The sequence below is a fragment of the Apodemus sylvaticus genome, chromosome 14, assembly GCF_947179515.1.
Source record: "Apodemus sylvaticus chromosome 14, mApoSyl1.1, whole genome shotgun sequence".
NCBI lineage: Eukaryota > Metazoa > Chordata > Mammalia > Rodentia > Muridae > Apodemus > Apodemus sylvaticus.
The window spans coordinates 2,507,426-2,520,523 of NC_067485.1; the positions used below are offsets into that span (position 1 = coordinate 2,507,426).

The following is a 13,098-nucleotide window of genomic DNA, read 5'->3' on the forward strand; positions in this document are numbered from 1 at the left end:
GAGAATCTATAGGAAGTCCCAGATACATGGGATAGGGAAGGTTTCCAGAAGTTAATGCAGATGACCTTAACAGTGGGGTCCTGGAACCTGAAGAGGTCACCTCCTATAACCAGGCAAGACCCCCAATGGAAAGACAGGGACACCAGTCCACCCACAAAACTTTTGACCCAAAATCTGTCCTGACTAAAAGAAATGCAGGGATGGAACAGAGATTGAAGGAATAGCCAACTAATAACCAGCCTAACTCAAAACCCATCCCATGGGCAAGCAGCAATTTCTGACATTATTAATGATATTCTGTTCTGCTTGCAGACAGGAACCTAACATAACTGTCCTCTAAAAGGCTCTACCTATCAGTGAACTGAAACAGATGCAGATACCCACAGCCAAACATTAGATGAAGATTGGGGACACTTGTGAAGAGTTGGAAGAATAATAAAGGGGATGAAAACCCCACAGGAAGACCAACAGAGTCAACAAACCTAGACTCCTGGGAGCTCTGAGTCTGAGCCACCAACCAAAGAACATACACGGGCTGGAACAAACTCCCCCTCCCTCAGCATATATGTAGCAGACAGGCTACTCAGTTTTCATGGCTGCCTTTTCTAGACTTAGTAGGAGAGGATGTGTCCAATCTGTCAGAGACTTGGTGTGCCAGAATGAGAGGATACCCAGATTGGTCTCCACCCTCTCAGAGGAGAAGGAAAGATGTTGGGAGAGGGACTCTATGAGGGAGGAACTGGAAGGGGAAGCAGCATTTGGGATGTAAATAAATAAAGAAATAACATTTTAAAAATGCCCCACAGACAACTTCATGTGAGTAAAATACTTGGGGGCTCCTCTTATGGGATGGCTCACCAGAACACAGCATGCTGGAATTGTTTTTTGCAGAATGGATTCTTCTAACTCCATGAATACAGGCAGATAACTGAGCATCATTGTCTTGAGATTCTGAAATGTTTAACAAAAGATAAGAGAATCTCAACCTATCAGATGTAACAAACAGTTCAGACCTCCAGATGTACAGTATACTTAACATTGGCCTGATATTATTGGTAACAAAAAACAAAAATCAAACAAACCTAAAAACTGATTTGCCTTTCATGCCAAAATAGAGCAAGCATGTCTTCATTTCTATTGCTTTCCAAAACTAGGCTTTCAATTGCAAATGTCAAAGAAATAAAAGTGTAAGCAAATAAAAAGCCAAGAGAAATTACAATGGAGCTGATAATAGATACATAAATGCTACTTCACAACAATTTCTTCAAGAATTATAGAGTAACAGATTAGCAGTGAAACGAGTGTGTCAGACCCATTTTGATGTTCATCAAGGCTAAGAACAAAAAGCTCCCTTCCACGGGGCTTGGAGTGTGGGAACTACCCAGTGTTCAAGCATAAGGTTTTGAAAGAATTAGGAACTCAGTTGTGGCAAGGTAGTCTGAATTCTTTGTGGATGTGATTGGCCCATGCACACCAGGTCCTTGGGTGTGGGTTGGTTCTTGCATTTCTCAGTGAACTCAGAGGTTATGTCCAGTGAAAACGAGAAGCACAGCAATTCTCTTACAAAGTCAGTATTTACCAAATCTAGGGATAAAGGAGCTTCAGAGCCAGAGAGCCCAACTTCAGAATCCAGCTTTGCTACCTAATTTTAATCTTGTAATTTTAATAATCCACTCAGTTTGCCTATGCTACAAAATTCTTCATGTATAAAACATAAACTAAAAAAGTTCTTATTTCATGGGCAAAGTGCCTAGAACCATGTGTGAATGTTGCATAACAGAACAGCAGGTGATGTCATTATCACTGGCAGTTTCTTTACTATTTTTAGACTCCATATCACATGACAATATGTGCTTCGACGCCAGCTTAACTCTGTCCACCAGACACTGTGTCTACAATGCAAAACAGCATCACTTCAGTTGGCATCTCTACCTACACCGTCTGCCAGCTCACAATCACTAAGAAGTAGATTCATGCCAATTTCAACACTCCCCAAAGTACAGTGCATGGTCTACCCATACAGTGGAATAGTATTCATCCCTTAAAAGGGATGAGGTTCTGATATGTGCTGCACCATGATTAAGCTCTAAGAACATTCTGAGTGAAATATAGCAGTCACAGGTGGGCAGATGTGGCAGGATTTCATCAACATGAGATCTCTGGAGCTAGCAGACATAACAAAGCCAGAACAGAGGACACCTGGAGTGAGGGAGAGAGGCGGGTGGGTGGGAAGCTATCATTCAGTAGGTATAGCATTTCTTTTGGAGATGATAAAGTTTTGGAGATAAGATTGCAGATTCATATAGTTGCATGAATGTGCCTGGTACCACTCAACCATGCACTTAAAGAACTTAAAGCAGTAATAACTTTTAGCTTGTGCATTTTCTAGTTCACATACATAAAATAAAAATAAATAAGTATTTAAAACCCACAGAATACATCTTCAAAGCAAGTTGTAATATAAGCATGAGTCTTAACTCATTCTCAAGTTTCTAAGTAAGGAACCACAGGAATCAACATCAACTTGTAGCTGGCCTTGGTCTAAAACACCCAGCATGCATGGGGAGAGGACACAGCTTAACATTTTCATAAGAGGGATTATGTCACTTTTATCTTAGACAGAAACCTGCCATGTAGCCCAGAACTAGCAATGGTCCTGCTACGGCCTTTTGAATACAAGGATTATAAGTCTTTGCCACCATGCCTGGGTTTCAATTTCTGGGTTAAAACAATTTTTAGTCCTTTGAAAGGAGAGAAAGAAAACTGCTCCAGGGGCTATGTGTACATATGGTATGTAACAGCAGTTTTTGAAGGAGATACTAATCCTTCCATGCCCATAATGACTCACATACTTCTTCAGTGTCTCCACCAGACAACACTGAAATAATCTTAAAATTAAGAGGAAATTCAAAAGTCCATTAATGTGACACATAAAAGTACCATATTTTAGGCTGGCAAGAAGGCTCATCAGGTAAAGGTGCTAACCACCAAGTTGTGGCCTGAATCCAATCCCTCAGACCTGCATGGTGGAAGGAAAGAGCTGACTCCCACGAGTTCTTCACTTGCACACAACTGGAAACACGTAATTGGAATACATAACCCCTTTTGTTCTGTTTTTTTTTTTTCAAGACAGGTAGGCCTGGCTTGCCTCTTAGAGATCCAACTGCCTTTCCCTCCTGAATGCTGCGGTTAAAGGTGTGTGCCACCATTGCCTAGCTTACAAATAAACTTTCTAAAGAGTGAATGTTTCAAATCTCAAGCAAAATATTTATTGTATAGTAAAGACACAACAAAGTGAAGTTTAACAAGTGGTCACTTCCAAAATAGCAGGATTCCAGTCAAGGCAATCAATCATCTGGTAAACACCATTCAATCATTAAATATTTTTCAAGAAACAATTTCAAAATAACAAGAGAGTCATTTTCAAAGTGGAAAGCCAAGACCAGACAAATATGTCAGAAAGTGCTTAGCTGGTCCTTGTAGGGAATCTGGCACTATTTCAAGCTTTTCTTCATGGGAACTCATTTTGTCTTCATAACACCCATATGAGCAATCCTATTGCTCCTACTGACAAACAAGAAAACTGAGGTATAGAGGGGTCGGGCACTTTGCCTGGGATTCAAGATGCCTGCTAAGCAAAAGAGCCAGGATGTAAAATCTAGACGTCTATTGATACAATCTGCAGGTTCATTATTGTGCCTTACTGTCCACTGGTGACAATGAAAAATGACCCACAAGAAGCTCAGCAAATGCAAATGCAAATTTGGAGAATCAAAAACAACAAAGGTTATGAGGAAGCTATCACATTTCAACACAGGACAAATGATATTTGTGACTGCATACTAGAAGAAAGAAGACAAGAAAACCACTTGATGCCTTTAAATTAAAAAGTGCCAAATATAAAAATCACTCATTTCTTGGATCTCTGAATAGAAAGTATTTACAAAGCAACATCATTTTTGATGTATGTCACAATTAAAGATAAGGGTGCTTTCACTCTTCTCTGTCTGTCTCTGTGTCTCTGTGTCTGTCTCTTTGTGTGTGTGTGTGTGTCTGTAGGAAGAAGACATATTTCCAGATGTTTTAACTTCAAGAATATGAGAATTTACAACATAGTTACAAAGTATCAAAACAGGGGCTTAAGAGGAGGCTCAGTGGGCTGGAGAGATGGCTTAGTGGTTGAGAGCACTGACTGCTCTTCCAGTGGTCCTGAGTTCAATTCCCAGCAACCACATGGTGGCTCACAACCTCTGTAATGGGATCCAGTGCCCTCTTCTGGTGTGTTTGAAGAGAGTGATGGTGTAGTCATATATGTAAAATAAATAAATCTTTTTTTTTTTTTAAGAGACAGCTCAGTCTGAAAACCACCTGCTATGTAAGCACAAGGACCCAAGTTCAGTCCCCAGAACCTGAGTAGGAACTTTCACCCAGGTTTGTGATTCCAGTGCTGAGGAGGTAGGGGCAGGCACTTCCAGGAGTTGCTGACTGGCCCAATCTACGTGACAAACTCTAGGCCAGTGAGAGAAGCTGTCTCAAAAACAAACAAACAAAACAAAAAACAAAACAAAAACCAAAAAAACCATGGCCAGCATCTAAGAAACCATAGTCGATGCTATCCCTTGTCTCCACATGTGTACACATATGTGTACACTTGCATGTGTGTACACATATACACACACAATTAATATGGTCAGATGGATGAATAAACTTATGGTATCACATATGTAAAAAGCCTGGTTTTTGACCAGTAATGGTGGTTATTTTTAAAAAAGAGGAGAGAGAGAGAGAGAGAGAGAGAGAGAGAGAGAGAGAGAGAGAGAGAGAGAGAGAGAGAGGCCTTGAAGCCATACATAACCTTGAATTTAAATCTTGCCCTTTGCTTTTGGTTACTGGTAATTTTCACCCAGTCGATTTCATAGAGCTGAGCCTCAGTTATTTTCTCTGTAAAGCAAACATAATAATTCATAACTTGCTGCATGAACAACGAAATGTAAGTGCTGGGCACAGTCTCTGGAGTCTAAAAGACAGTCGACAGTAAACAATATTATCCTCTGTAGCTCCCAGTACTGGACAACCTAATCTTTACCAACTAGGAAATCACTGGCAGCCTTCTCAAAATCAGACGGAGCACAACACACCCTTCTGAAACGAAAGCGTTAGTTGCACGTGGAGACAAAAGCACGAAGGATCAGAATTGAATTCAGCATCAATACGAGCCCAGTTGTCACCTCTGAAAACAGCTCTAAGCACCTCTGGCCGGTGTGGTTTCTGTCTACCCTGAGCGCCACCTTTGCAGGTAACTGTAGCCACAAGTGCTGAGCGCTAATGATGCGGTTACAGTTTACAGGACAGCATCCCAAGGGCGCTCCCCAGGCAAGTCGGACAGGATCCCACCGCCTCATTTCACAAGAGACGAACAGGATTCCACTGGCTCACCCCAGGGCAAGTCGGATCGGGTCTTCTCTGCTCACCCCACCAGAGGTCGTGGGTCCGCAAAACCCGGAGCAGCTGCTTGACAGCAGAGCTGCAGGTTACCTGCCTCAGCTGCGTTGCTGCAGCTACACTTCCGCAGACTCCGGGTTACCACGGGCTACCAGGCAAACACCAATTGCGTCATCAACACGCGCCAGAGTCGGCCGCCCTCCCCCCCCCCCCCAGGCTTGGCCCTTGGTCGCTACTGCGCAGGCGCAGGGCCGCTTATGGCCTGGGTATCAGGACTCCAAATGGGTAAAATACACGCACGCCTCATTGAAATACAAATGTTTGAAATACAAATACAAATACAAATGCTTTTTGCTTTTGAGACAAGGTCTCTCTATGTAGTTCTGGAACCTACTATGTAGACCAGGCTGGCCTCGAACTCAGAGATCCGCCTGCCTCTGCTACTGTAAGGAGTGCGCTGTTTATTCTTCAGTCCAAATTTCTGAAGCGTGTGATTGGACTTTACATATTTATCCCAGCACAGTGCCTTAAATAAGATCTTACTATGCGCCAGACAGACAGTTACAGTATCTGCATCTACAGAAGTGGGCCAGTTGTGCCTGCCTCTGTGGAGACTATCTTTGGTTGAGAAAGTGAGTTCTGAATAATTTAACAGATAATTCTCTTTTTAAAAGGTCACTTAGTATGTGTGGTGGTGTGTAATGTATAGGTACCCGAATGTACAGGTGGCCAGAAGAGGGTGTCGGATCCCTTTGGAACTGGAGTTGCAGAGATAGTTGTGAGCTACCACATAAGTGCTGTACACCAACCCAGGTCTTCTGCAACAGCAGCCAGTGCTCTTAACCACTGAGTTATTGCACCACTCCATCAGCTAAGCCTCTTATGTATGTTCTTAGAGGTACATGTATGGGAAGTGAGACTTCGAGAAACGGAAGGCAGGCATAGCCACTATAAAAAGTCCAGTATCCTCTGAGGAGACTCTTAACTGGGAACAGAGGGGAAGACTGTAAAGACCTGAGGGCAAAGCAGCCAGAAGGATCAGAAGCACCTAGCACTCGCAGCCTGTGGCACCCTTGAAGTAGGATGGGAAGAACACAGGATGAGGGGCCTGATCCTGCACACATTTCTGGGCCACCATAAAAAAGAAACATAACTAGTTTTGAAACACAGAGCAGGCTGCTGTGTGTGCTGGCCATGAAGCACACAGAAAGAAGAAGGGATTGATGAGATGCAATGGAGAAAAATGGATACATATAAGAGGTAATTTGGAAATTGATGTGACAGGTGGGGAGGGTTAGATAAAAGTCGAGACAAAAACAAAACAAGTTACAAAAGTGACTGCTAAGAGATTTGCTGGACCATACAGTGAAAACCAGGTTTGTTCCATCTTTCAGTCCTGACTCCTTTGTCTTCCTGTTACCCAACCCTGTAGGAACACACACACACACACATACACACACACACACACACACACACACACACACACACACACTTTCCCCTTTTTTAAACTCTCTCCTTCTTGGTTTCCTTATGTTACCACCCCAAGCCTTCAGCAGGCTTGCAATTCTAAGGCAAGAGGCATGTGAGGAGGCTGAGGAAAGGGGGCTCTCTTTCCCTACATTGCATTAGTTCATTTTGCCCACTAAAATGCTGGCCTGTGTGTAACACCCTACCAATCTTAAAAAGAAATGGTTATAAAAATATCTGTCCACACAAACTCTCCCAAGTCTTCTAAAAAGATTTCAAAATTGTTTTTTAAAATATGTATATGTGGAGATACATGCCCATGAGTGCAAGTATCCATGGAAACCAGAGGCACTGATCCCCTCAGAGCTAGAGTTACAGGCAGATATGTACTGCCAGATGTGTGTGCTAGAAACCAAACTCAGATATTTAACCTCTGAGCCATCTCTCCAGCCTCCCAGATCTCCAAAATCTTACACATTAGTGTCTAACTGTGCTTTGTTAAACTTTTTTTTCCTGGCCAGCTGAAACTGCAGACTAACTTCTCTCCTATCAGGCCATGAAATCTTTCCCTAGCACCCACTGAGATCATGTGGTAAAGATTGAAAAACCAAAAGAACTTTTTATGTGTCCCAGCTCGATAAAATCCAATAAAGGAATGAATGGAGGATACTTCTGACTGTCCCCCAGCACCCAATCTCTTTTCTTCATAAGAAGGAAACGTCAATTTTTAGGTAAATTTTAGGGAGAAGCAGCTCGTAGCAGAACCACATGATCTCATTGGGTGAGATCTCATAGGAAAAGATTGCATAACCTTATTAAAAATCTGCCTTCATTCTGCCTTTTCCAATATCCTAGGCTAACCTATGAAGAAGAACCCTCAGGAAGTAAAGAGGGTCTGTGTAGTCAGTAGAAAAATAACATGTGCCAAGTCTTCGTATACATACCTCAGAATCTTTGGGTTCGAGGGACATTAAATCTCCAGTCACTAAAGGAAAACACAAACCATTCCCAACTTTTACTACCCATATGACCCAAGAAACTAAGTTTTCATTTTTCTCTTCTTACTAGTCAGAAAATGTTAATAAATTTTTTATCATTTTAAAATTTCAACTTTATATTTCTTCTACCTATCCATAGTAGGAAATGTGGTCCCATATGCCTGCAATTTCGTAACAGAACTTCCACAAGCCTAAGAAAACCAGTTTTGGCTTGATGAGAGGCGGGTGGGATGAGTGTTAAAACCCAAATGCAGGATTTGAAATATTTTCAGGATTCTGGAAGAAAAGCCCTGCGAGAACAGGGGGGTTAGATCAGATGAAAGCTGAGTGTGATGGTTGCTAGGTAACACTTTGGTGCCTTGGTCCACATGGGTCAGAGAAGTTGCTGCAGATATCATGTGCAGCCTACACTAAGTTGGACCCCGGGGCCTGTAGTTAGGTATGCCTGGTGCCAGAAGTAAATGTGGGTGAGGATTTGGCCACACAATGTGGAAGCATTGGCCTCTGGGACCAAGAAGGATGGTCTTCTTATTAAAGAATAGACAATAAGAGGCACAAGCAGGAATGGGATGTAGATGCACAGAAAGTGGTCCAGAACCCGGCAACAGGGGTACGTGTAATCCTGTAATCCTGGCACCTGGGAGGCAGAGGCAGACAAACATCTCAATTTTAAGTCCAGTATGTCCTATAACAGTGAGTCCCAGTCATAAGGAGGCTCCGTATCAAATAAACAGACAGCAGTGTTTCAGCCCTGGTTGGTGCAGAGCCTCTAGGTGCAGAAACTTCTTTCTGGTGATGCTGTGAGTATTGTGGAGCACATAGAATGGAAGGGAATGTGCAAAGTTAGGCATCAACGTTCCTGATATTTACCTACATGACCCTATTCTCACATTCTCCTTTTGGTAGCACTGAATGCATCAATATCAAAGAATTTGCTATCCATTGAGGAGATCAATATAGTTTATTGCATTAGAGGTTAGAATTCTAGATTTGTGTCCTAGATGGATTAAATCCAGGATTGTGGGTTGGGAGACAAACCAAAGAGAGGGGATAAAATTAGGATTGAAAAGTAGATGTTGAGAAACCTAGAGGAAGATGCCACAGGAAGGTGTTCAGGGTATCTTAGAAAAGAAAAGCCATTCCAGATCTGCAGGCTTCCACTACATGTGTACCTCATTTGGAGAACCTTTAAAAAGCATCGAGCAGGTCTCACCTTTGCTAATAAAGAAATAATAAAGAAAATCAACATACCTAAATAATAAAATTGTATCAATTTTAAAAATACTTTTACTATAAAAGTAAAAGAAAGGAATGCAGCATAAAACCCATAGGGAATTTGGCATCGTATTTGAGAACTATCAATATCAAGTTCAGGGCTGGGGAGAGGACTCACTGAGGAAGTGCTTGCTGCACAAGCTTAGGGACCTAAGTTCAAATCCAGGAGACACAGAAAAAGCCAGACAGGATGTGCAACTTCAGTGTTGTGGGGAGGCAAAGGCAGGATTGCTGGTGCTTGCTGACACCCAGCCAAGCTCCAGGTTCAGAGCAAGACCCTGCTTCGAAGGAATAAAGCAGGACACTGGATGCCCTTCACATGTCTCTGCACCTGTCTGTGCAATATGCACACGACCATCACTACCACCACAACCACCACTACCACCACCACCATCACTATCTCCACCACTATCACCACCACCATCACCACCTCCACCACCACCATCACTATCACCACCATCACTACAACCACCACAGCCACCAATCTGGTTTGATGAAAGCAATCTCACTTCTCAGTAGATTCTCCAGTTTCTTCATCAGAAACTTTGACTCTAACTTGGCTTTCGTGCTGCCAGAAAGTAGAAACATATACAGTGTAAAATGGAGGGCATTGTTCCTAGGAAGACAGGACCTATGAAAACTTAGTAAAGAGACATAAGCAAGTTCTTCAAGTCGGATGCCATATTGCATCTACACAAGTTCTATTTGAGAAGTGGCAGGTGGCCTATTTATGTCTCTTGAAGGGGGAGTGAGAAATATATTGAAATACCATTTCCAGAAATTTTGATATCTGTTTTCAAATTCTCATATATCAAGTCAAATAACACGATACATGTTTGTGCTGTTCCCATAATGAATGAAACCAATATGTGGAAATGTTGGTTGGGAACCATGATTCATCATGCATCAGTCTTGAAGCAGAATGAGATGGGCTGGCTGTCTCTAGTGTCTCCACAAGGGCTCCTTGGGTGGTTGGCATGCCCACCTGCAGAGGAATGTTGGTGACCAAGGGAAGGAGATGGAAACAAGCTTTCACCCAGCTTCTAGTTACTTGTGGACCTCAGTAAGGGGTCATGGCTTTTTAACAAAAGTAACTTTAAAATGGTTGTCTCCCACCCTGTTAGTTATCCCAAGTCTCTTCATTCCAATTCCATTAAAAGAATGTGATTAGGACCACTCTAGCTTGTGTGGTCAGGAGGCATATCATGTGACTAACTCTGACTGCTGAGTCCTCTTCTTTAGACAAGGATGAGAAAATGAAGCTTTCTGAGTCTTGACATTTTATTGTCAGGGATGTGAAAACCTTCTAACTAGCAGACAAATGGATTCCCATGCTAATCGCACATGATTTCTGGGCAATTGGCAGCATATTACACAGCAACAAGAGAATGTTGGCTGACAGAGAAGACAAAGATAAGTCTTGGTGGTTGACGGTGCATGCTTCTTACAGTCCGTATCCTCATCAAAGCTTAATTAGCCTATTCAGATGAGATGAGAGTCTCATGTTAGATGTCTTAGAACTAGAGTGTGTGCAGCTGTGGTATTTGGTCACAAATGACTCTAGCCAAGTAGCTTACACCATGGAGACCTGTTGAGTACTGGGACACTGTGTGTTTTTCCCCATGAACTTCAGTTTCTTTTACTTCACAAAAATATGGCTTGAGGATATACTCTTCATTTATATGTGTGTGTGAGGGATGTTCACATATGTGTATGTGCTCATATGTGTGTGAGTGCTTTCGTGTGCATGCTCAGGCGCACATGAAGATTGGGGCCAGAGGATGGTATTCAATATTTTTCTTGATGACTATTTACTAAGGCAGAATCACTTGCTAAACCAGAGCTTACTGATTCCTCTTGTCTAGATAACCAATCTTCCCCCATCTCTGTCTCCCAAGTGCAAAGATTATAGGCAGGCCACTGGCTCTAGTCAGGTTTTTATGTGAGTGCTGGGAATCTGAACTTCCATCTCATGCTTGCACAGCGAACATTTTTATGCACTGACTATCTCTCCAGCTCTGGAAAACAATTTTCATTCTCATGTCCTAAAAAAAAATCAGTCAAGGAGAAAGATAACCCTTCTCTGTCTATGTTAACCTTCCTCCATTTCAGAGGAAGGAGCTCCATGCTAAGGCTGCATGTGGAGCAGACTCGAAAAACATTCTGCAACTTTCTGCTTACAAGTGATCCTATATTTTAAAACCTCAATTTGCTCATTGCTGCCAGATGAGTTTTAGAAAGCAAGGGGATTTGGTGTAGAATCACACCATAGAGGCTCTTGGGAGATTCTTTTGAACACAGATTTTAAGACTGAACCCTTAATGTGTCCTGTTTTCCATCAGTGTTTGGTGGTTTTGTTCAGAGGACCATTAGCATAGTTCTGTGTTTTGATTTAGATGAAATAAAACAAGAACAACATCACCAAACCACTTTGTTTACTGGGAAACAGGGGAAAGGACTGTGTCCAATACACAATCTGACATCTTTCATGGAGGGCAGCAAAGATCATGTCTTTAAAAGATGGTAATAAGTCAGAGGAACTCTAAGGACTGAGCAATGTTCCACACCACTAATAAACAGCTAAAGATAAAATTACAGAGCCAACTTTTAATGTGATAATCATAACAGAATATTTATATTCTGTCATTAACTCATTAATGTAGGAATGGCAGGGACCTGAACCCCATTCCATGCTAGCGGGCTCATAGACGATGGGTGACAGTGATGCACATATGGCCCCAGAGAGGGAGGAGAGAAGAATCCTATCCTACAGAGGACTGGCCCTGGTGGTGGAAGGCTGGGTTAGTCTGTAGAGCATTCCTGGAGAAACGACACACCCAAAGCTGCAGAGTCAATAATACTAGGAGCTTACCAATAGCAGAAGAGGAAACCCAATCAACATTAGGGACTTGTAGCTCATGTTAAAGATATTGGCCCTTTCTCCTGAAAGTAATGAGTTCTTAGCATGGCATCAATCAGAACGAGACATCTTCTTTCCCTAGGTTATAAAGCTATCCTTATACACCTTTATATTGGTGTATAAAGTAGCTTATACACCAATCTAAAGGGCAGGTGCAGTAGCAGCCTCATAGAAATAGCTCAGTGGACACTTACCCACCTTGTAAGTTACTAGCCACACAGAACAAGTAGACATTCTTATAAAATGGTCAGATTTGTGCTCACAAAGGAAGTAGAACTTCACAGTCCTTGTGCACTCCTGATATCCCTTTGTCCAGAACAGCCACTGGACTGGAGCATGTACTGCCCCAAGTGAATAAAGCAAAGCTTACAGAGATTAGGTAGCCCTGTTTAGTCTCAGATGAAATGACCTTCAACCAATGAGAACTTGAGTTGGGAAGCAGGGAACCAAACCTTCATACCCCTCATCCAAATAATTCTCAGATGTAAAGCATAAAGTCTCTCCAGGGTCTCCAGCAGGTTGGTGCCCAGACTTCCTATGGAGGCAAACTAATCATATAATTACCTTGTTGGCTTTATCCTTCCTTCATATTCATCATAACTTCTCTCACATTCCTTACTTACCATGAATCTTACTGGCATAAATTATGTCTCCAGACATACATTATTTCCACCCAAACTCATGCCCCAAGGTCTTCTTTTGGGAGCAAGAAACATAAATGTCAACAGCTCTGAACCAACAGTCTGCTGCTTCAATTCACAGAGCTAGGAGAATCTCCAAGTACCTCTCTATTGTTGATTGAACTTAGTGAAGATTTAATGGGTGCATGGCCCTGTCCAAGTAGGTACAAAGGAACCACTTATGACATTTGGGGGTTCATTACTTTGGACAAAGGTGACAACTCCAAAGAGGCAACATGAATAGGTGACAAAAAGAGAAAGATGACAGTTGTATATACAGGTGGCCATTGTGTATACACGTGGCAGCTGTGTATAC

The 13,098-nt window shown here is 42.3% G+C and overlaps 1 protein-coding gene across 5 annotated transcripts in view; it reads right to left on the bottom strand.

The window, feature by feature from the left end:
• Window positions 1-5,582, bottom strand: part of Aopep (aminopeptidase O (putative)) — a 313,459-nt gene extending 307,877 nt beyond the window's left edge. For 4 of the 5 annotated variants that reach the window (XM_052156769.1, XM_052156766.1, XM_052156770.1 and 1 more), the window contains exon 1: window positions 5,437-5,582. The gene's annotated coding sequence lies outside the window, so the exon portion shown is untranslated. Of the gene's footprint in view, window positions 1-858; window positions 952-5,436 lie in introns of all 5 variants that reach the window. The other variant, XM_052156767.1, reaches the window with a different exon arrangement.
• Between the last annotated feature and the right edge of the window lie 7,516 nt (window positions 5,583-13,098).